At 31.6% G+C, this 22253-nt stretch overlaps 1 protein-coding gene across 6 annotated transcripts in view; it reads right to left on the bottom strand.

Moving 5' to 3' along the window:
• The window catches only part of LOC132749337 (semaphorin-2A-like), a 62491-nt gene extending 47789 nt beyond the window's left edge, over positions 1-14702 (bottom strand). Inside the window, exons 1-3 of one of the 6 annotated variants that reach the window (XM_060739069.1) lie at positions 14510-14702; positions 10919-10987; positions 8812-8867 (exon numbers count right to left, since the gene is read on the bottom strand). The gene's annotated coding sequence lies outside the window, so the exon portion shown is untranslated. Of the gene's footprint in view, positions 1-1361; positions 1520-5445; positions 5465-8811; positions 8868-9153; positions 9262-10918; positions 10988-14509 lie in introns of those variants that run through there. The other 5 variants (XM_060739074.1, XM_060739072.1, XM_060739070.1 and 2 more) reach the window with 5 other exon arrangements.
• Positions 14703-22253: the final 7551 nt, after the last annotated feature.

Below are 22253 nucleotides of genomic sequence, written 5' to 3'. Positions count from 1 at the left end.
AGTTAATGAGGAGTAGTCTGGACAAGCTTTTGCGTATCTGGCAACACACAGAAAAAAACACCTTTTTATCAAAGGGCCATAACTCGGCCAAAAATCATTCAACCGGAAAACCCGTGCAATATGCGCAAGGACTTGAGCTACAGATCAATCCTGTAAAGTTTCATTGAAATTGCATAAGTGGTATAAGAGAAGTAGTCTGGACAAACTTTAAAAATAAAAATTTTTAAAGGGACATAACTCAAACAAAAATCATTGAACCGGAAAATGCTGACAATATGCACAACTAGACTTGGTACTGATCATTCGTGTAAAGTTTGGATGAAATTGCACCAGTAGTTTATGAGGAGTAGTCCGGACAAGCTTTTGTGTATCTGGCAACACACAGAAAAGAAACCTTTTTATCAAAGGGCCATAACTCGGCCAAAAATCATTCAACCGGAAAACCCGTGCAATATGCGCAAGGACTTGAGCTACAGATCAATCCTGTAAAGTTTCATTGAAATTGCATTAGTGGTATAAGAGAAGTAGTCCGGACAAACTTTAAAATTAAAAATTATTAAAGGGCCATAACTCTGACAAAAATCATTGAACCGGAAAATCCTGACAATATGCACAACTAGACTTGGTACTGATCATTCCTGTAAAGTTTGGATGAAATTGCACCAGAAGTTTATGAGGAGTAGTCCGGACAAGTTTTGTGACGGACGGACGGACAGACAGACAGACAGACAGACGACGGAGAAGTGATCCCTATATGTCGCCACTACTCCGTAGAGGCGACACAAAAATACTGAGTTTCGACAAAAAAAAAGAAAAAGACATTTTAATATGAAAGTGAAATGCCTCTCATAACCTTGTGTGGCTGTCAAATTACTTACTGTAAAATCACTCTATCTATCACGGTAAACCAAGAAAAGACATTTTTAAAATATTGCACAAAATGCTGAATCAGCAAAATATCTTAGAAAACAATTTTATAAGCTGAATAAAATCTCAATCAAAATCTAAAATCTACAAGCATTAATTTAAGCATCTTACATTAAACATGTACATACGACTGAGACAATAAATCACTGAGCTAATTTTATCCAATCAGATGCCAGATAGTGCATTCCAACATTACAACATCTTCCACACACACATTTTTTGACACTATGCTTAATCAATCCCAAAATAACCTAAAGGTATTTTCTAAAATGTTAGTAAATGATTATACTAAATCATCAAGTAAGGCACAGTTTATATTAAGCACTTCCATTTGATAAATAAACATTATAAACATACCATGTTACAGTATAAAGTACCCCTCTAGAATAGCCTGCTGTTATGATTAGTTAAGAAAATCAAACACTTAAAGATACCTTAGATTCCACGAGATTTACTTAATCTCTAATCCAACTAATGACCATACATTTGTCACAGTTATCAAGAAAACACTTCACAAGTAAATACCATATAAACTATATGCAGGTATATGGAACTGATAAAGTGACATTTATTTCAGGGTAGTGAATTAACATTCTAGCTGTAAGGTAGCTGTAAGCATGTATTGGTGGTCTATTAAGCTTAATTATGTCTGTCATAAGTACAGAGTATAGGCCAAGAATGAAAAATTCTTTGTTTCACCATTCTGAACAGACATATTTTTCTTTTCTTCTTTGGGAAGGGGAGTGGGGATGGAAGAGGGGTTGTGATAAAAATGAGTACATTATGATTTGATGGCAACTTAAACACCAGCTTTTACTTGAAGTAATCTGGGAACTTCCTGTCTGTATAATTATATAATAAGGCATACATGTGCATCTTTGAGCAGAACCATTAACCTTGCCATTAACAAACTGCTTGACTTTTAAACATAAAGTAATGAAAAAAACTTGATATGACTTGATCCAATAAAAAGTAATAATAATACATATTTCAATTATTGTTTCGATCTAAGAAAAAAAAAATGAGCAGTGCCTCGCAGTAACTGAAACTCAAATATTAAAGACCCACAAACCATTTTTTAACATATTCTCAACTGAGCTTACCTCAGAGGGACTTTTACTCGGATCAATGGGCCAAAAGTTTTGTTAACTTGTTTCTAATCTGATCCAATACAAATTCATACATGATTTTACAACTTAAGGACTAACAAAGAAACGAATAGTTTCAGAAAACTGAACAGTTGCCATGTTTGGCCTTGTTAGCCCAGTTAAATAACAAATTAGTTTACAATTCAGCTATAAACATTAAAGGTCCCTATTAAAGTAAGGAGACAAAATGTCACCTGGGGGATGATGATGTAACCAAACACCAAGTCCAGCAATTAGGGAGATTACAGGTCGGACGCTGGCAGGAGGTTTTGCACCCCGAGGCTGACCACTGACCATACCTGTCAAAAATAACAACTAAGGCATGGTTCTATACTTCATGATCATGTACCAACAGGGACAATAATAAATTTGTATCTTAATAATATTACATAACGAAAACTAATTACCTGTTTACCATTTTAGTTTCCATACAAAGATTTTACTCAAAACTATATACTGATTTTAAATCCCTGATATTATGCATTAAAACATAATACAGCAGTATACTTTTGTATCTTAGTATATCTCCTATATTTATAATGATTGTTTCTTTGACCTGACAAAATAATAAAAGATTCACTTCATAGGTAATGTTAAGGATGTATAATATTCTTAGCCACTACAACAACTTGCCCCAGATTAGGCAGTAAATTCATTTATTATGTGGAATAACTATTTTGTATAACTTGACTGTAGACATACTGAAAGCATGTGTTATTTATACATAACATTATTATTGCAGGGCAAATGTCCAAGTAGATAAAACATTTTCGCTAGGTAACAAATGTCCTGGTGGCAAATGTCCACAATATAAAATAATTACGATATGAGGACTAGCAACTGATGCAGAAACTACTCCATTCAACTCACCTTTTTCTTGTTAGAAACTTAACTTGATCACTGGATGCTCAAACTTGCTACCCCTGGATTTGTTGTCAGAAGGTGTTTTAAGTAACTCAACTGAACCATTACTTATTTCAGGTCATAAGTATGAAAAACTCATGCTCTGACTGTCATAAATGAAAATCCCTGAGGACACAAACTAAAGCCTAAACCGCCTCCAATAAAAGAGGCATTAAATTCACATATTATTTAGGATCACAATTTAAATTAAAGAGAAAGAATAGTTTAATTAACCTTAACCTAGTGACTTTAGAAAGTAGCAACCTAGGAAATTTTCATAAATAATTAGAGATGTCTGGTATTTTTTGAAAGATTCAAAATTTGCCAAAGCATAATTATATTCATATTTAGTACATTAAGCATTGATTATGCTACCTAATTCTTATCTGGTGTACATTATAAATTTGGGTCTGCAATTAAGATGAAAATTTGAGTTTTTAGCCAATGGTATTAATAAGAGCTTCAGGTCAGAATAAACAGATGTCCATGTGCTGGTGGTGGTAGTTTTCACTCCGGATCACGGCAGAAAGCCACACTGAATTTACCAGAGCGCAGTTCAGCCACTGTAAGAGTTCAGCCACTGTAAGTATCGTTCCTGGGCAGGCTGTCAAGCAGTTTACCAGTATTAGTTGCCTCCACTTTCACAAGGAACTGAAACTTTTGTACATACCAGAGTAGAGGTACAGTGCGGATGACCGTAGAAAAGATTTCATGATCAATCACAAAGAAAGTGACCTGCACCGTCCGGGAATAAAACCCTAGTTGCCTTATTCATAGTCCAACGCTCTACCTAGAGCTAACCAGACGGTTTCTGGTGCGTGTATTTGCGTCTTTTTATACTCGCAACCGGTTGCCCATATGGGAAGTCCTCAAGAACAGTTACTATAGATCTTTTAGATTTTTGGAGGATAGTGCAAGATACAGATAGAAAAATGCCCCAATTGCAGACCCTTCTCCTGGTACTTTAGCATGTCAAGTTTTTAAGCACTTATACAAGGGACCTCAATTTCAAGTCTCATCTGTAATTATAGTTGGCCAGCCCCGGAATCAAATCCACAATTTTGAGATTACAAGACACAACCTCCAACTCTCTATACTGACCCTTTCTAACTGGTTCATGGCAAAATGGATATGTAATCCTTTTTGGTTCCGGGATGGAAATTGCTTTAACTCAATGTATTAAACATAAACTGACTTCTTGACTGAATTAGAGTGATAGCTCACACATGATAATGTTACAATGAACAGTTCTGTTCTTTAATTTCCCTAATTGTTAAACTTTTTCAACTTCCAAGAAATTCACGGGAAATCTAAAGCAGTTACCAACTCTAGTAATAGATTTATTAACCTGTCAAGTTTTTTGCACTGCACTTGTCAGGCAAGATATGAGTCTGTTACCACTTTGTGTTGGCATTTCTGGTGTTTTTTTTGTTGTTTTTTTTTTTTAAAGAAAATATAAGTTTTTTATTGTATGAGAGCTGTCAAATCAAATTGATGTACAACTTACAACAAAAATCTCTATCATAAACGCATGCTGTCAGCAAGTGGTTCTTTTAAAATACTGTTGGGATGAAGGCTTTGCATTTTCCTTTTGAGCATTAAATTGTAAATTAAGAATTTAGTCATATGTCACCTTTATGTGTGAAATCTTAGTCCACCACATCCAGAAAAACAAACAATTGCAACAACAGCTTAGAGGCCAGACAAATTCTGCAGATATATACATTGTAATATCAATAAGAACGATTAATCTGTCTCAAAAAGTCAGAAAGTTAAAACAGCTGGCTAATCCTGGAAAGAGAAGTTGTTGAAGGAGATTAGACCTCTCTTTAAATAAGCTTCTGTTATACTGTACTTATCAAACAATAATTGTGTGACTTTTACACGGATTCTTCCTCCTTCAATCTTGTTAAGTTGAAAAAGGGAGTTACATTTTCACTTTTCCTTACATACTTAGGTTTGATATTAAACTATGTACTGTAGATATAATTAACAAGATATTGTTTGAGGATGACCATGATATTATTATTAGGGAATATTTTGCATAATCCACTCGGATATATCACTGACTAATTGACCGGAGCACATTTAGATTGCAGAACATGGTGACTTTCACTGATTCATGACTTCCTCCAACAGCTTAATTTACTTTCTAATTACAGATTCTACATTCCCCCACCCACATAATAACAGTTCATGCAATTTAACAGCTGTTCAGCAATGTAAAATTCATTTATTTTTTATTTTTGGCAAACTAAAATATCTTAAAAATCTCAAACTTATCTTAAAAATCTCTCATCTTTTTAAAAACCATTACAATATCTGCAATAATTGTCTGAAAACTTCAATTGTTAGGACCGAAAAAAGACAATTATCTCATTAGAAAATATGTGTTATCAAACTCTGTAAGTCAATCATATCATATCAACAGGTTTGAAGCAAAGAAACAAAACAATAACAATCATACCTATCATATATCAGATACAATCATCACATTCTTCTCATCTCTATATGATATATCCTACAATATTGTATATATCCAGTAAAGATAAACAAACATATATATCAATACATACCCTTGGCATAGGTCTTTTTAAATGAAACATAAATGCATACAGGACCAAGCCTTTGAGGTAAAGTCTATTTGATACTTCACAGCTATGCTAGTATATACTATGTTCACACATTATTAAAATACAAGATGTTGTCTACCTATATACTTTATTACTATGTCAAGAGAATGTAGACAGTAGCTCTCTCAGTAGTTTAGTTATACATGGAGATTGACAATATAAATGGGTGGCAATTCACCAAAAAAACAGCACCTCAACTGTGACTTTTCACAATTACTTGTTAATTATGATGTATTCTCTAAACCAATCTTATCTTCTGAAGGTCTACATTCACACCTACATTCTAAAACAGTAGATTTTGATCAAATTAGTAGTATTTCAACAATTTTCTGTTTCACTTTAAATGTTAGTTTTATATTTTATGCATTAACAATATAATCATTCTCTCTTCATTTGTTCAGTTTGATAATGTAACAGATTCAATTTAATTGCATTCAATGTAAATTCAATATGAAAAGTTGTGGGGGTTGGAAATGGCAGTCACTTGAGACAATTGTTACCTTATATCAAAGACATCACTGAGCTCTTTCCATCCCCACATCCCCCCTCCTACCCATGTTCTCCATAGCTTCTGCAATTTGTCTTACAATTAAAAAGTATACATAGATCTGAACTGGCGTTTCCACACGATTATTATTATGATGTTATTGCTTTTGCCTTGAGGACAATGTCTTTTTTATTTGGTTGGACTTTAAATTGCACCAATACAGTGTAGATTATAATGGCGACTTTCCAGGTACAACACTACTGGAGAAAGGACAATGTCTTATGTATATATTGAGCACAATAGTTAAAAGACTTAAAAGTTTTATGTAAAATAAAAAAATACCAATTTCAGCAGTTTGCTGCAATGTTTTTTTTCCTAGCTAATGATTTATAACTTCTGGAATGCAAAAGTAAAATACTTAAGAGAGCCACTTCCAAACCAATACCTTGCCAAATAACATCCTTCATCATTATGTATTTTAATTGGTCTGTGAAAAAAGCTAATGAGCCCAGGTTATGCTAAAAGTGAACAAAACATCTCAGTTCTGGCATGAAACTTCATGAAATAAATCTCAATTTGTTTTCATATATTTTTTTCATCAATTGAATCACTATAAAAGTGGGCGAGAAAATGTTAGAACATAAATTCACTATTTTTCTTCCATGCATTGCTCATTAAAACAATTATACACAAATTGGAGTATTATTCTTCCTTGCATTGTTCATTAAAACAAGAGCTACCGCCAGACGGGGGCAACGCTCAACTTTTTTACTTTTTCTAAAACCAAACAAATAATCGGTTTAAACTAAAAATTTAGACATTTGACCTTGAAAGTCAAGGTCATTTATGACTGAAGGTCAACGTTAGTATGGTCTATTTGAACATCTTGCCCTAAGGGATATTGTAACCAAGTATAAAGACAATACACCAAGAACTTTAAAAGTTATGATCAAGGTTAAAGTTTGCAGACGGCAAAGGCAACATCAACACTGACATGACTGTAACAATACCTCTACGTTTTTTTTTGTTTTGTTTTTTTTAAAAAAGAGTCAAGGTAACAATTAAGCACACATTGAAGTATTTTTCTTCTATGCATTGTTGTCATTTTTACAATACTTTTAACACTTAAAATCCTCTGATTTTTTACTAATTTATATTTCTCCATTGGCCCAACCTTAGTAACTATTTCAGTACCAATTTTCTCTCCCACATCAACTCTTTCCAGTCTTTCTCCACTTCTCCATTTGCCTCAATGCATCATTTCATATTTATAACAACTTAAATGTACAACAAGTATAAGCAGATTTAAAAAGAATATATTTTTCTGATAATATCCAAAACATGATATATGTTTCAATTACAGATTAGGCATTTAAAATCTTTATCAAAAAGTAAAATCAAATCCATATCCCCATAAAACTTTAACCTTCACACCATAAAGGCTCCAGTACTTATTCTATGTCTATAACTTTTTATTTAATCAGCTTTCAATCTACAATATGTAGTCATAAAACTCTATGGGAAGTCTAAATTTACTTGTAACTTCCCTTTCGTATGGAATTTCATATCTTGTTAAAATCTTAAAATTGATATGTTTTACAATCATAGATCAAGCTTCAATCTATAACCGCTGTATCAATGTATGACATGTACTCTTGTCTCATTAACCAACTTTCACAAATTGTTTAAACAATTCCGCTGATTTTGTTGTCCTTGCTGTTTTTTATTTTGTTTTGTGTGTGTGTTGTTTTTTTTTCTTTTCGTAAGAAGTAGTCTTTGGCGGAGGAAAGCATTTAAGAATCCATTAAGAAATTTTTCTTCTAATAATAAAATCAATTAATTTAAGAAGCCATTAAGAAAGTTTTCTACTAATAATAAAATCAATTTATTCTCTACAGATTCCATTTGTCTTATTGCTTTTAATTTGTTCATGTTAAATAAATGGAAGACAAAATTTTATAAATGTTTGGATTGTTTTTTTTGGGTTGTTTTTATTTCAAATAAATGTATTAAAAATAAAAGTTGTTGAATTAATTGTGTAGTTACTAAATAATAAAAATCCTAAATTTTAATGAAGGAAATAAAATCCTAATGTACTTCCATCAGTTCCACCAATTATGGTCATAGTAAATATTCCAAAAACTACCTTAAAAGGTCAAGTTTTCTGAAATCATGATGCAAAATAAGCATAATCAAGCCTACATGTAACCATACAGTATAAAATGCTCCCTATCAGCCACCATGCATCAGAATACCACCAGTCAGATTCTAACTAACAACACCTGTTAGATTCTATGACACTCTTAGCTGCTCTTAAATACATGCGCCTCACATGATTAAGACATTGAAAGCCCTTAATGCAACAATGGGCAATTGCAAAATCAAAGGAAGAGCATTACTTCAAAGAAGTACAGCACCAAACACAATCCACTCAGAAAGGTAATTCTTTGGAGCAATACAGCACCATCAGGCGGAGCAAGAAGTCCTTCTACTGTCACGAGACCAACAGGTTGTTCTTCAACAAGTCAATCTTACTTACAACAATAATAGATAAAATATTAGAATAAGGCTTCATTTATTTAGCCCACTCAAAGCTTATCTATTATATGTTTTTTAACCACTTAGTAGAAAATACTGGCAGACGAAGCAAGCCTACGAGGTTTGCACATTTTTCACGGCAACAAAATAAAGTAGCAAAAAACCAGAAACTTACATCTTGTTCCTGCTTGTGATGGCTATATCCTTGTACAAACAAACTTCTCTTTATATCTAAAATATAAAACATACAATTTCTATCACATTTCTTCACTAAAATGACATAAACAATGTATTTTTGCTGGACTTTTTTTCTTCTTCCCTGTTACAGTACAGGCTGACTGACGTTAGACATTTAACAGCATGACTATAAGGTTTCAGTAACACAAAAGCTGTAACTTGCTAAGCCTAAGAAACAGGATGAAACAGTATTGCCTAAGATGTCATTATTATTGTGAAACTGAATAAAATGTTTTTCTATATATCAATTTTGTTTAGTATACAAACATTGTATGTCTACCTGCACTTTACAGATTATCATTTTATAATCTTTCCCATAAATTCAGTACTGAGAATGCACCCGCATAGAATTTCTGATTAATTATGCGGGGAGTGTTGAAATACCAATTAATTACACGGTGAACATACCCGACTACATCCTGAAATACTGCACAAAAAGTGCATCATTAGTCAACGTCAAACAGTATTAATGTAATATTGGTTTTTATAGTATGATTCTATGAATAATGTAGATATAGCTATCCTGGTATATTTATTTTAACAGGTATTTGTATGAATAACTGATGCATGAATAACATGCAAAATGCGTATCTCATGTTATTAGGATGGTTTAATGAAGTTCCTGTTTTACCATTGGTCTAAATGTCAGTCACAGGATAATTTCTGAACTGAAATACTCAATTACTAGGAAATACTACACTTTGAGCCTTCATTTTAATTCTTAGTCTTCATTTTTAATAATGAGCCTTCATTTGTTGTTGTTAAATCAGTAATGGACAATAATGTAATGTGTGTAAGATATATATCTGCTGCCACAATTATAGTTTGAATTTTAAAATCAAAGTCTTCCAAAATGCTTGTATGAAAAAACATTGAAGTATATTGCTTTAAAAAAACATCATTTGCGGTGCAGCATAACATTTTGTTTCTGACCATTTTATTATGTTAACATACAATATCTATGTCATTGTGTGTTAAATAAAAGAGACATTCTATGTTACACTTTCTTCAAAAATCAACCATAAGATTATGGAAACAACATAATTTTACTGTTGATAAATTTGATAAAAATATTTCATAAGATATAGCTTTATAATATTTAAAAAACAAAAAAAACAAACAGATCCATTATAAAAATTAATCAAGGTGAAAGATACCTACAATAAAACCTAGTATCAAAAGAGTTAGCTTAATGGATCTACAAAATATAAAGCATATGAACTGAAATTCTGTATTGTTATTACCTCCCTTTATGAATCAAATAATTATATTCAATAATTCACAAATTCCAAACATGGTCTCCAAATCAAATATCTTAGTTATTTCAAAATGAGTATGATTTAATCATTATATAACAATACTTTTCATCAATGAAATACCACCAATAATGTTGGACCTTGGAAACATATGTGACTATCATATCAAATAACAAAGTCTAAAGTTTGGTGAAATAAAAATAAAAATTTATACATCCATTCTAATTCAGTCATATGAAAAAAATGAGGGTTCAAAACATCTTCACCAATCACTTTTCTTTCTATAACAGAATGAACTGTATTTCCATCATATATTTACCATTTATTTGTAAACAATTTGTTTATTTCTGAAAAAAAAAAAACAAAAAAAAAACAAGCATGACAAGAGCTACCGCTGGGCTACTGAAAGGTCTTGTCTCATTGGTTGTTGTGGCCAAGTATGAAGACAATACACCAAGAACTAAAAAAGTTATGATCCAGGTACAAGTTTGTGGACGGCAACATAACAATAACTCAAAAAAAAAAAAAAAAAAGGTGGAGCTAAAATTGAACTGAAAAAAAAAATTCAATATTAATGTAATAAAATGTTCACAATTCACAAAGAATAGAATATGCACAGGTGCACAGCAAATTTTCCTTCCACTGACTCATAAAAAATGCATAACATTAAGTTAGAATAATAATAACATAAATTTTACATGCACATATTGTATCATGTATAACATCACCTGTTTTTCCTTAATGTTGTTTTAATTAAACTATCAATATGTAATGTAAAGTAAAAATTACCTATAGCTTTAATTTCTCTTTAATCCTTTCACTTTTTATTTCTGCAGATGCATTTATCACAACTTCAACCTGTAATTTATATTAAATGATTTTAAATGAAATATAATACTAATAATATGTCCGTATAAACTAACTTCCTATACAGTGGTAAAATCACTGTGTTCTAGTATTCAAAATTAATGTATGGTGGCTGATTTACGCCATGTCGTGCCTCAAAAATGGAAAACGAAAAGCACAAAGGGAAGACAAATAGATGACATATTTTACATGTCGTATTGTCCCCCTTCTTCTGTCCTACATGGCATCCGTGCAGTCTAATCAGGATCCATGCTGTTTGCTTACAAACCCTATTACATGTAGATAAACTGATAGGGAACAGCATGGATCCTGATCTGACTGCTCTGCTGAGGTGCGCAGGCTGGTCTGGATCCATGCTGGTTGCAAACGCATTATGTTGGTTTTGTCATAGCGCGGCTCATATATTGATTCTTCAGAACAGTTCTAAAATAAACACCCTAAAGCACATATTCATAAAAATATTTCAAGAAACATCAATGTCTTTTTTCTTTCATCAATACCAAGATAATATTTATGATCATAATATATACTGAATAAATTCACTTGAATATTATAAGAGTATAATTATCATGTAACACATTCAAATCTCTTAAAATTACAATAAAAGTGTAGTTTTATACATCACATTTGATGACATTTCATGATAAAAAAATAAACAAATAATAAACACAGTTTTCATTTCATCAACAAACAAGAGCTGTCAGAAGGACAGCGCGCTCGACTTTTTTAGTGCTTGCCTATAAAACAAAACTTTGACAGTTAAGGGCACACAAGACTTTAACTAGGAATTTCTAAGTACAAATCAAGAAACATTTTCACAGAGTTATCTTCTCTTGCTTACAGATAGGTCTCATGATGGCACATAAGAACTCCAACTTCCAAAGTAATATCTCAAATGGTTAAGTCAACAAGTGGACAAGAATGAAAATCTTAACTGAGTTTCTAAGTCAAAAAGGGCCATAATTCAAATAAAATCCTTAACAGAATTACCTTCTCCTGCCCATGTTTTGGGACCATGATGGTAAACAAGTATTCCAACTTTCAAATTTAATATCTCAAACAGTTCAGTCAAAAAGTGGACTGGTACTAAAAAACTTAACCAAGATTCTAAGTCGATAAAAGGCTTTAATTTTTAAAACAAATCCTTGACAGAGTTACCTTCTCTTGCGTACAGATGGGGGTAATGATGTGAAATAGCATTAAAAGTTTCAAAGCAATATCTCAAAGGGTTAAGGCAATAAGTGGATTTTACCCATATTCAATGTATTTTCTAAGTCAAAAAAGGGCATAATTCTGTCAAAAACCTTGACAGAGTTATGTCCTCTTGTCTGTTGATGAAGGTCGTGATGGTAAACAAGTATGGTCAGTTTCAAAGCAATACCTCCAATGGTTTTGAAATAAAGTGAGGTGGTACAAAAAACTTAACCAAGCTCAATACACTTTCTAAGTCAAAAAAGGGCCATAATTCTGTCAAAAACCTTGACAGAGTTATGTACTCTTGTCTGTAGATGGAGGTTATGATGGTGAACAAGTATGGTAAGTTTCAAAGCCATACTTGTAATACTTCTGAAATAAAGTGGGGTGGTACGAAAAACTTAACCAAGGTGTGACGCCAACGCTAACGCCGACGCCGACGCCGGGGCGAGTAGGATAGCTCCCCTTTTCATAGAAAAGTCGAGCTAATAAAAACCATGAAATAACATGATGCCATTTAAATTAGTAAATATCCCTCATGTTTTTTATCATAATATACATTTTCAAAGTTAATTGAAGACCTAGTAAAATCCACACATGCATTGTGAACTAGAATTTAGTTACAATTACAGGCAATAAAATGGGTGCCATGATTATACTCTGGAATTCACCTCCAAGAGGTGAAAAATATTATAACATCATAATCAAAACTGAACTTCATCTTATAAGCAATAAAATTAAATTATAAAACCTTTAAATACATATGCAGATGATTAAACTTAAAATTTTTATTGCGAACAAAAAAACAACAAGATTTAAGAAAAAACATTTAAAACTCTTTAAATCAATTAAGCAGGTATTAAACATAAATTTGTCTTTTGAGTTTAGAGCAAAACTTCTTTTTCCCAAAATTTAATGCACACTTAAACAACAGTTATTCACTTATGTTGAATTTTTCTTCATTTTTTCACTTAATGCTCATTTGTTCCTATTAAAATCAGTCTGAAGTATAATGACATTCTATACTTATATACTCATTATAGAGACTATAAAAGTCAAACTTTAAATCGCTTGATGATTATGTAAGGTTACTCATTTCAAAATTTCAAACAGATAAAAAATAAATAAATAAGAAAAATAAATTTAGGGAAAAAATGAGCAAAAATTAAAGAGTAGAACTAAAGGAAGAAAATTTACAAAATAAAACTTTTGTAATAATTATGTGCAAGCCATCACAAGGGTACATGAATTAATGAAATGGCTGTCGTCACTCGATGCATATCTAATAATCTTTATAAAATGAGAATTCTTCAAACTGTACTAGCATGAAAGAAATCATTGATATCTTTGTGATACCATCTCATCTACAAGCCATAACATTTGATCTAAAACTGATTACAATTTCTATACCATTCATTTTATATATATAAAAAAATCAACGTTATACTAGTTATACGTTTGAAAACATAAAATGTTTGTAACTGCCTAGATCTCTATCAATATTATGATGGATTGCTAGTTTCCTAGTTGATAATTGACAAAAATTTGTTGACAATATCACTTTCTTCTTTATAAAACTTTCTCTCTTTGGTGAAAAAAAAGCTTTATTATGAAAGGTTATAGGGTAATTAATTGGCAAAGGTTAACAAAGAAATGATGTGAACCTTGAAATAGGCTCTAACCTTTGAGGTCTTTAATGAGACTACTGAATATCAACATATAAAAGATTTTCTTAATTATGATAAAAAAATGGAATGTATTTTACACATGTTTAGCATTTTAATTTTTAGCTCACATTCTACTGTATATCCAATGAAAGTTGTATAATGTTCTTTAATATTACATGAACTCCAGTGCACTGCATAAGATTTAGGGGGGGGGGCGGGATTTGAACATACAGCAGTGAAAGCCAAAGGTAAATTTTAATGAGACAACTCTCATTCAAATGTTAAAATTGTATTGCATCAGATTCTAAATGTTGTCATAGTCCTACTTATAAAAGCTGCTTGTGCATCCACTTATGCATTAAGGCACACACAGCAGAGATCTCCCTCCCAATAAAAGTCACTATGAGTATGATGACCTGTTAAATGTCAGTGAGAATTTGGAACTTAAGAAAAATATGTGACACTATACAGAAAACAGATATTGCAAATTAGTTACAATAAACATATTATGTTCTCATTAGAGGCCATAAAGAAAATATAATTACAGCACACACCTTAAGATAAGAACATTACAGTGTTAACAATTAAGAAACCTAAAATTACTCAAAACTAATAAAATCATTCAAATGATATTACAAGAAGAAAAACAAACCCTTTTTTATCCAATTTAAACTACATGAAATAACAAGTCAACTTTTTTACACTAATAACATTATGTAGTATTTTTATTTTTCAAAAATTCAATAAACAATTAAATTCTTTCCTAATATTCCCATCATTCATAAATGATGCAACAAGTTGTTTATAGCGCTGGCTAATGTAACTAAATGGTTTAACATCGTCAAAACAAGTATAAAACAATTAAAACCTCTGTCATTATAATGCTGTTCTCATGTTATCTACTTCCTATATATATGCATATAAAACCTACTTCAAATATTCATACTTGCTATAATACACAACCATGATTTAAAATGCAAAAATTAATGTAAATGCCTCTGCTTCAACCCTATTTTGCTATTTCATAAAATTAATTATCTATAATTATCTTTATTAATTATTTATAATTCATTAATGCAAATATTGCGCAAGATCAAATGGAAATTTCTGGCAAGAACAATTTAACCGGCGTACCCCAGCTGGATAGCAGTTTTTGCAAATTTAGCAAGCTGAGACCGAAAACTCATGAATGGCTTAGTTAGCCTTAGCTCAATTGGTAAAGACTGTGATTCAGATGACCCAGATTTGATTCCCAAACCGTGCAGGTTTCTTTCCTTGTGATTAATTCTACGATCATTTCACTGTACCGCTGCTCTGGCATGTACAGATATAACTAGCAGTTCTTTGAGATTGGGTTGTTGGCACCAACACAGTAAAGGTCATATGGCGCCATAGGAAAGATGAATCTGGCTTATTTACCCACAGGTGTTACAAACTTCTATCCAACAGCAGGGGTCAAAACCAGTTCCTTGTGAAATGCTTTTCAACTTGCCTAGGAACAATGCTTTGGCTGAACATTACTTTGGTAAATTTAAAGTGGCTTCTGCCAATACCTGTACTATAAACACCCGGCCACTCATGGCTTAGTAAAATTTTGGTTAGGCAAGTAAAATTTACTACAAACATCCACAAACTCTTTGCTTAGTAAAATTGTTCAAGTCACAAGCCTGACTGGCCCCGCATATCACCATATTTTCTGAAAATGATGTAAATGAATTTAAAATTAATGGAACAACTTACTTATAATTGATTCAAGAACAAAATTACAAAAAACAACTGTATCAATCATAAAAGTTTAACATTTTTTGGCTTGTCAAACCTATTTGGGAAAGAAGAGTATTGTAAACCACAAGCCATGATTTTCTGGCACTTACATCTTAAACTGGGAGAGTTATCTCAAACATCTGAAATTTAGCCCTTCATTATTTTCAACAGCCTGTCAAAATTTTGCTGGCATGAGCCACGACAGAAATTGGCTTTCGTACATTAAATTACTACTATACTTAAGATCTTTGTATCAAGGCAAACATATTGTCAAATCACAAGCAGTTTCGACATAAGAAGTAATAATTTGCCTTTATTGGTTTTTGGTCTTTATACTAATATTTTTATTTAAAATGTGTACAGTGCAAATAAGTGAATGAAATGAGAAAATCTCAAGTTTAGCCACCTCTATGGTGATATGTCAATTTGTGAATTAATGTCTCTGATAGGGTGTCAGCAACCCTAAATGTGAGAGGTCTCATAAATTATCTACCTTAATCAAAATGTACTGTAGATCTTTGAAAATCAACACTTTTTCAGTGCCCAAAGAGTAAAAGGTAGTGTATGTTACTTAAAATTGATATCTAAATGCTTAAATTTTCTGTGATCTTGTGTCATTGCCATATTCAACATTCTCCAGTAAAATTCCCTAAGAATCATAGTAATTATGTATTAGTCACCTGCTAGTCATAATCAGAATTGATTAAGCAGTCAATTTGCAAAACAATATAAGAATGATAATAATGAACCACATTCGCATTTACTTTACTGAATAATACTCACAAGACCAAAACTGAATATTTTGGAAAAGATAAACTCTGAAAACCCAACGATTCTGATGGAAAATGATATCAAGAGAAAGACAAGGAAAACACCATATAATACATGACAAACATCACACTGAAACATCTGAATACAACCAGGAAAAATGTCTATACAAACTCAAGTATCATCCATTGATTTGTGTCAACAACAATGGAGGAAGATGTTACAGAAACAAGATACATTCAAGTGTCTGACAATATTAAGATTGCTCTATTTTTATCAATGTAATACGAATAATTTGACCGCTTTGAACTTATTTATTTGTTAATATTACAATTTAATATTAAAAACAGTCTTGATATTCTTGTAGTATTCCAAGTTTATTTTATCATGTGCTAAAAAAATTTTTCTTCCTAAAATCAAATTTCTGAATGATGAAAATATAAATTCAAATTAAGGCTAAGCTTTAGTCAGGCCAGCCTGTACTTATTCATGTTCTGAAAAGTTCATAACCCTCTGATGTGTTCTTCTGACCCAGCTTTATCTTAATATCTAAAATTCTTTAATTAATATTAATACTCGGTAGGTCATGCAGACTACCCTTTAGAAATTTATGTCCCAGAATACAAAGTGATACCATATTAATTAATATGTTATTATACTTAAATCATCTACAATAATTATAATGGCCAATGATAAACAATTAACTACTAATATAATTATGATAAATTGTTAATTTTCTGGTTTTTTCCTTTATTTAATAATCACATGTTAACTCATATGATCAAATATACAATAATAGAACAATAAGTGTTTACAACGATACCTTCTTACATTGTATGAACTTCATACAAATAACAGAACCAGTTATCTCTCTTGCAAAGGAGCATTTGCTGTATCCGTCAGCTCAAAAAAATGAAATTATTAAGTGTGAATTATGAGTGAAATGCCCAAATGGTTACAGGCGGCAAATATAAATAAATGTATATAAAATACACATGTACAACTATAGAACACAGTATAGGTCATACAGCGACTTTCCAGCTTTTCCGATGAAGGAAGACCGCAGGTGCCATTCTGTGCATTATAATTTATTTCCAGCACAAACAGACATCTTAGTGGAACGTTCCATTAGCTAGCTTCCCAACATGAAAGAATCTTAAGTCCCTGTCGGGATTCAAACCCACAGCGATGAGGGGCAATTGGTTTTAAGTCAACAAACTTAACCACACTCGGCCACAAACGTCCCAGATCATTATTGTGAAGTTTGGTCAAAATCCACCAAATGTGCTTCAAGAGGAGACATTGTTTGATACATTTGTACTGTCATGAACATCAACAGACAATAAACTTACCACCATGAGAACTCTTGTTAAGCTAAAAATTATGATCATCAACAAGTCAAATATTTTCCATAGAAGGAAAAAGGAAAATAAATTCAAACAATTATAATGGTCACTTGCATCATAAACATCTTACAATAATACTTCTATCAGACAAAACTCATAAAACTATTCAGAAAATGCTGTTTTGATTGAAATGTTCTACTGTGAATGTAAGTTTGAAACATGTCATAATTTTTCACTTACCCCTACTGCTTGGATATGCTTGTGTGACAAAACTATTTATCATACACACACCAAGAATAAATGACCTGACTAAGTTACAATATCATTAAGATTCTTCCTTTTGCATCAACTGCCCAGGCAAGTTACCAAAACAATCCAATACATTAATCCTGATTACTGCTGTACTAAGGTTATGTGGTATTAATTTTGGGAGTTCATGAAGATACTATCATGACCTTGTCATGAACTTTTAGCCTAGGATCATACAAACTAATCTTGTCAAAAGTTAACTTCTTTTTATCAACAAAATTAATAATAATTCCAGGAGTCATACATGATTGTACAGGTATACAAATGTAATATCTAGATATAATACAAGATTATAACAATATTACTGCCCAGTAATATTTAGTTATACAATGTTTATCTCATATCTTCTTGAGAATGCTCACATTATTATTTTTATGACTAATATAGGCCTTTGGATCCCTTTGGGTCATGAGTCACTGCATAACCATAGTCAAGAAGTTTTTAACAATTTCACATGGAAAGTGTGTTGTTGTTAGTATCTAAAGCTTCCTATTCATCTTCCTTTTTTTTTACTTCGGTAAGATATCCCTTAAGGTGACAACGGAGTCAATTATCACTGAAAATACCTAAAATGAGATTTTTTGCTTAGTAGATTTATCCATCTTTTCTGAACACATTCGTGATTTAATTTTGGAAGCAGTTAGTCCAAAAAATGTGTTTTTAAACGATTTAAAACGGTACCTGTACCATTTTTATCTGCTATTCGCATAACCTGTCAATTATCGATAACGCTCCGCTCCCTGTTGAGGCATCAATGAGGGAAATCGGTAGTTCCATACATGCGTGAATTACCGGCCCATACTGGTCCATACTACTCGTAAATTCATGTATCGTACAAATACCGAATATTGTCTAACTTTTATTTAGCCTTCTTATAAAATAAGAAATTGTCGGCCAATGTACGTAACATAATCTATGTCTGTCCCGTTAATCTGTATAATTCTGATAGATATTACATTGAGTTTATGGACTTTTGTACGGATTCAAGGGCTTGCATCACATTCAACCTCGTTTTCTAACAATGTCAAGTAAAACAACAACAAAAACAGACAAAATTTTTTATGTGAACGCCTATATGACTTGTGGTACTTAAAGGTGTCCCTGATAAATTTCTAAACCATTTTAGGTTGTCTAAGGATGATTATTTCTCTATGAATCAATAAAAAAAGATAATAAAATATATCATCAGTGAATGCTTTGAATAAATTGTTCGCCAGTAAATCGAACACAGTACTAATAAACCTGGGACAAAGTATGGAACTTATTGTAGATCCCAGTAGAAACTGGATCTCTATGCCGTGCTTAGATGCATTATTAGATAATTAGATGATATTCATGATAATAGAAGTCAAGAAGGTCAGATCATAATGATCGAGTGATACCTTTTACTTCTATTAAAATATGTGAAGCATTTATATCAATTTGGAGGAAAAAATATATAATATCACGTTCTTATTTGTACATCTACCATGGACTTTAAAAGACCGTCAGAAGCTCAGTTTTTTGTTATTTTAATTTATATTTTAACAGAATTTCATAAACGAATACACAGAGTGACACTGGTATAATATAATAATAATGCTGATGATTATAATAATAAACTTCAAAATACCCCGCTAGCGGTGCGCAAATACGTTCCATTTCCCCCCACCGAGTGCCTCAAATTTTACCGAGAGTCACGTGACATGTGCGACCGGTACCAGACGGACGGTAAATCACGTAAAGATTTGAAGAAATTTCTGTTATAAACTGATATTAATCAGCAACTTTTTAATTGGTCAGATGTCACTGGGTCATAAAATGTTGATAAATATGTTACCTCAACTTGTGACCCTCTCGAGTGCGATATTTGTGTATTATGCAATTATTTAGCGTGAAACGTAGGGGTCCGAGAGAGAACAGCCGATTTATGACACTTCGTTTGATGCGGGTCGGACTAACATTGAATTGGCATAACTTTTTTAATAATCAAGCAATTAACATGCGGTTTAAAGCACATGAAAGGGAATTCATTTGCGGAGGGAACCGTGTCAGGGATTTTTGTTTGCTCAATCAGCGACATAATTATCTTTAATTACGTAATATGTATGGTGAAAAAAGTCGCATAAAATGTTTGACGTTACGTAATATTTTTTTGAGAAAAGATAGAAAAAATTTGAGACACGGTTCCCCAGATATTATAAGTATGTTTATTTTCCAAAAGTTTGATGAGAAAAAAATAAAAAATGACTATGATATGACGATTTAAAATTTTAGGATTTTTATTAAAAATCAATCATTTACAAAGGCATTTTTTTCAAATATGTTATTTTTTATGATGATCAACGACATTTAATGCACAAAGATTAAATAAATAACAATTATAACTAAACTAAGTTTGTTTAAATGACATTTATGTGAGTACCACGGAAAGTGTCTGTTGTCACCTTAAATGCTGAAATTATAGACATGCAGTCTAAAAACAGGCTGAGAAAATCCTGTGCTATAATGTAACACATGAGTTTAATAGTGGTGCTTGACCCTAATTAGCTATTATATAACCTAGAAGATATCACACTTATAAAATGATATCTTCTATGTCAGAGAGCATGGTTGTGTAATATTTGTAATTTATTCTATTTTCTAATGATTATAATTTGTAAACTTTGAACTGAGCCTGCTGGCTGTAATTTAATTTTTTATCCATTCGACCAGTGCAGGCACATTTGTGGTCATGTTCTGCTATGTCTGCTATTAGGTCAATACTTATTTGAAAATTTTGCTACATAAAGAATGATTTAATAATTTTGTCCAAAATGAAAGATGGTCAAGTGCATTTAAGATATTTAGCTTGGTAACTTGGTAAAGGTAGAAGAAAACACAGACATAAACTAAGCACTTAAGTTATATGTCAACATGCCACTCAAGTAGGAAAGTATCAGAACTTATGCCTTTTGCTGCAAAAATCTCTAACCTCAGGTACAATAAGTTACTGGTAACAATGATTAATTTGGACTAGTTTCATGAAAGTATTTCTGAAGTAATCTTAGATAATAAGCAAAATTAATGCTATAACAAAATACATTTTCATCCATTTATATTGGTCATTCACAGCTTTGATTTTCTTCTACACTGGATACATGTGCTCTATTTGTATATAAAATTGTGAACGGAATCAGTAAAAAATTGTGAACAAATATGGTTATGTTATAGGCCACAGTTACACAGTGTCAAACATTTTAAATAATGAAGACTGTCATGAGTCTGTTTGATAAAGAAACCTTTATTACTTTATCCTATACAACATACAATTAATTTTGACTTTTGACATTATTTCAAAATTGGTAATTTTTTGCATTGATATCTTTTCACATAGTATGACCTGCAATGTGTGTCAATCTGTCACAAATATTTCACACTTTATCATTAAAGTTCTATAGGTATTTACATAAGCAAGGAATTTGTAAACAAGACATACATAATTCAAACTACTATAGAGTGACTGAATACAATTTAATGAAAAGGTGAAACGTCCAATGTTGGGGGCTATCATTTAAAGAGAATCATATTTCAATTGATTTCTTTCAAAATGTCTGCACATCTTATGCCAGAATGAACACTGTTTTAGTCTGTTTAACTAAAACTGTGACACAATTTAATAAGAAATAATTTAGGTCAATTGTACAACTCGAAGAACATTAATTTTACAATTAAGACAATCTCTTGAGTTATTATACAATTTTGAAGTGTATGAAGTGCTTGTCATTTTGTAAATGGGGCTTTCATTCATTATGGGAAAATCTAAAATCTGAAATGCTTAATTTCCAACTTTCTGCAAAGCATTTAAAATTTGTAGCAAAACAAGCTTTCACATACAGGCTTTTAAAATAGGATACTCCCATAAAAAAAAAAACAAAAAAAACATAACAGATGGAGAATTTCAAGAAAATTTGTTAAACATACAGGGGAGATAATTTTACTGCACAATATCTACATGTAGGTTCAATGCAGACTTAGATTGGAGATACGTTTGAACACATATTTAAATAATTCATCACAGTCTTGTGAAGTGATTCTCCTCCTTAAATAACAGAGGCCTATAAAAGGCTTCTTCCCAATAGAAATTTCCTTTAAAATATGCAGATTTCAAAAAATCTCAACTTACCCCAGCTTTCTTACTTCCCCCATTAGCAATTTTAGTGATAATTATCCCAACATCACGAGGCTCAG

The sequence above is a fragment of the Ruditapes philippinarum genome, unplaced genomic scaffold (genome assembly GCF_026571515.1).
Source record: "Ruditapes philippinarum isolate M1 unplaced genomic scaffold, ASM2657151v2 ctg113_1_1_1_1, whole genome shotgun sequence".
In the NCBI taxonomy this organism is placed as follows: Eukaryota; Metazoa; Mollusca; class Bivalvia; order Venerida; family Veneridae; genus Ruditapes; species Ruditapes philippinarum.
This window is presented reverse-complemented; position numbering and strand designations above follow the sequence as displayed.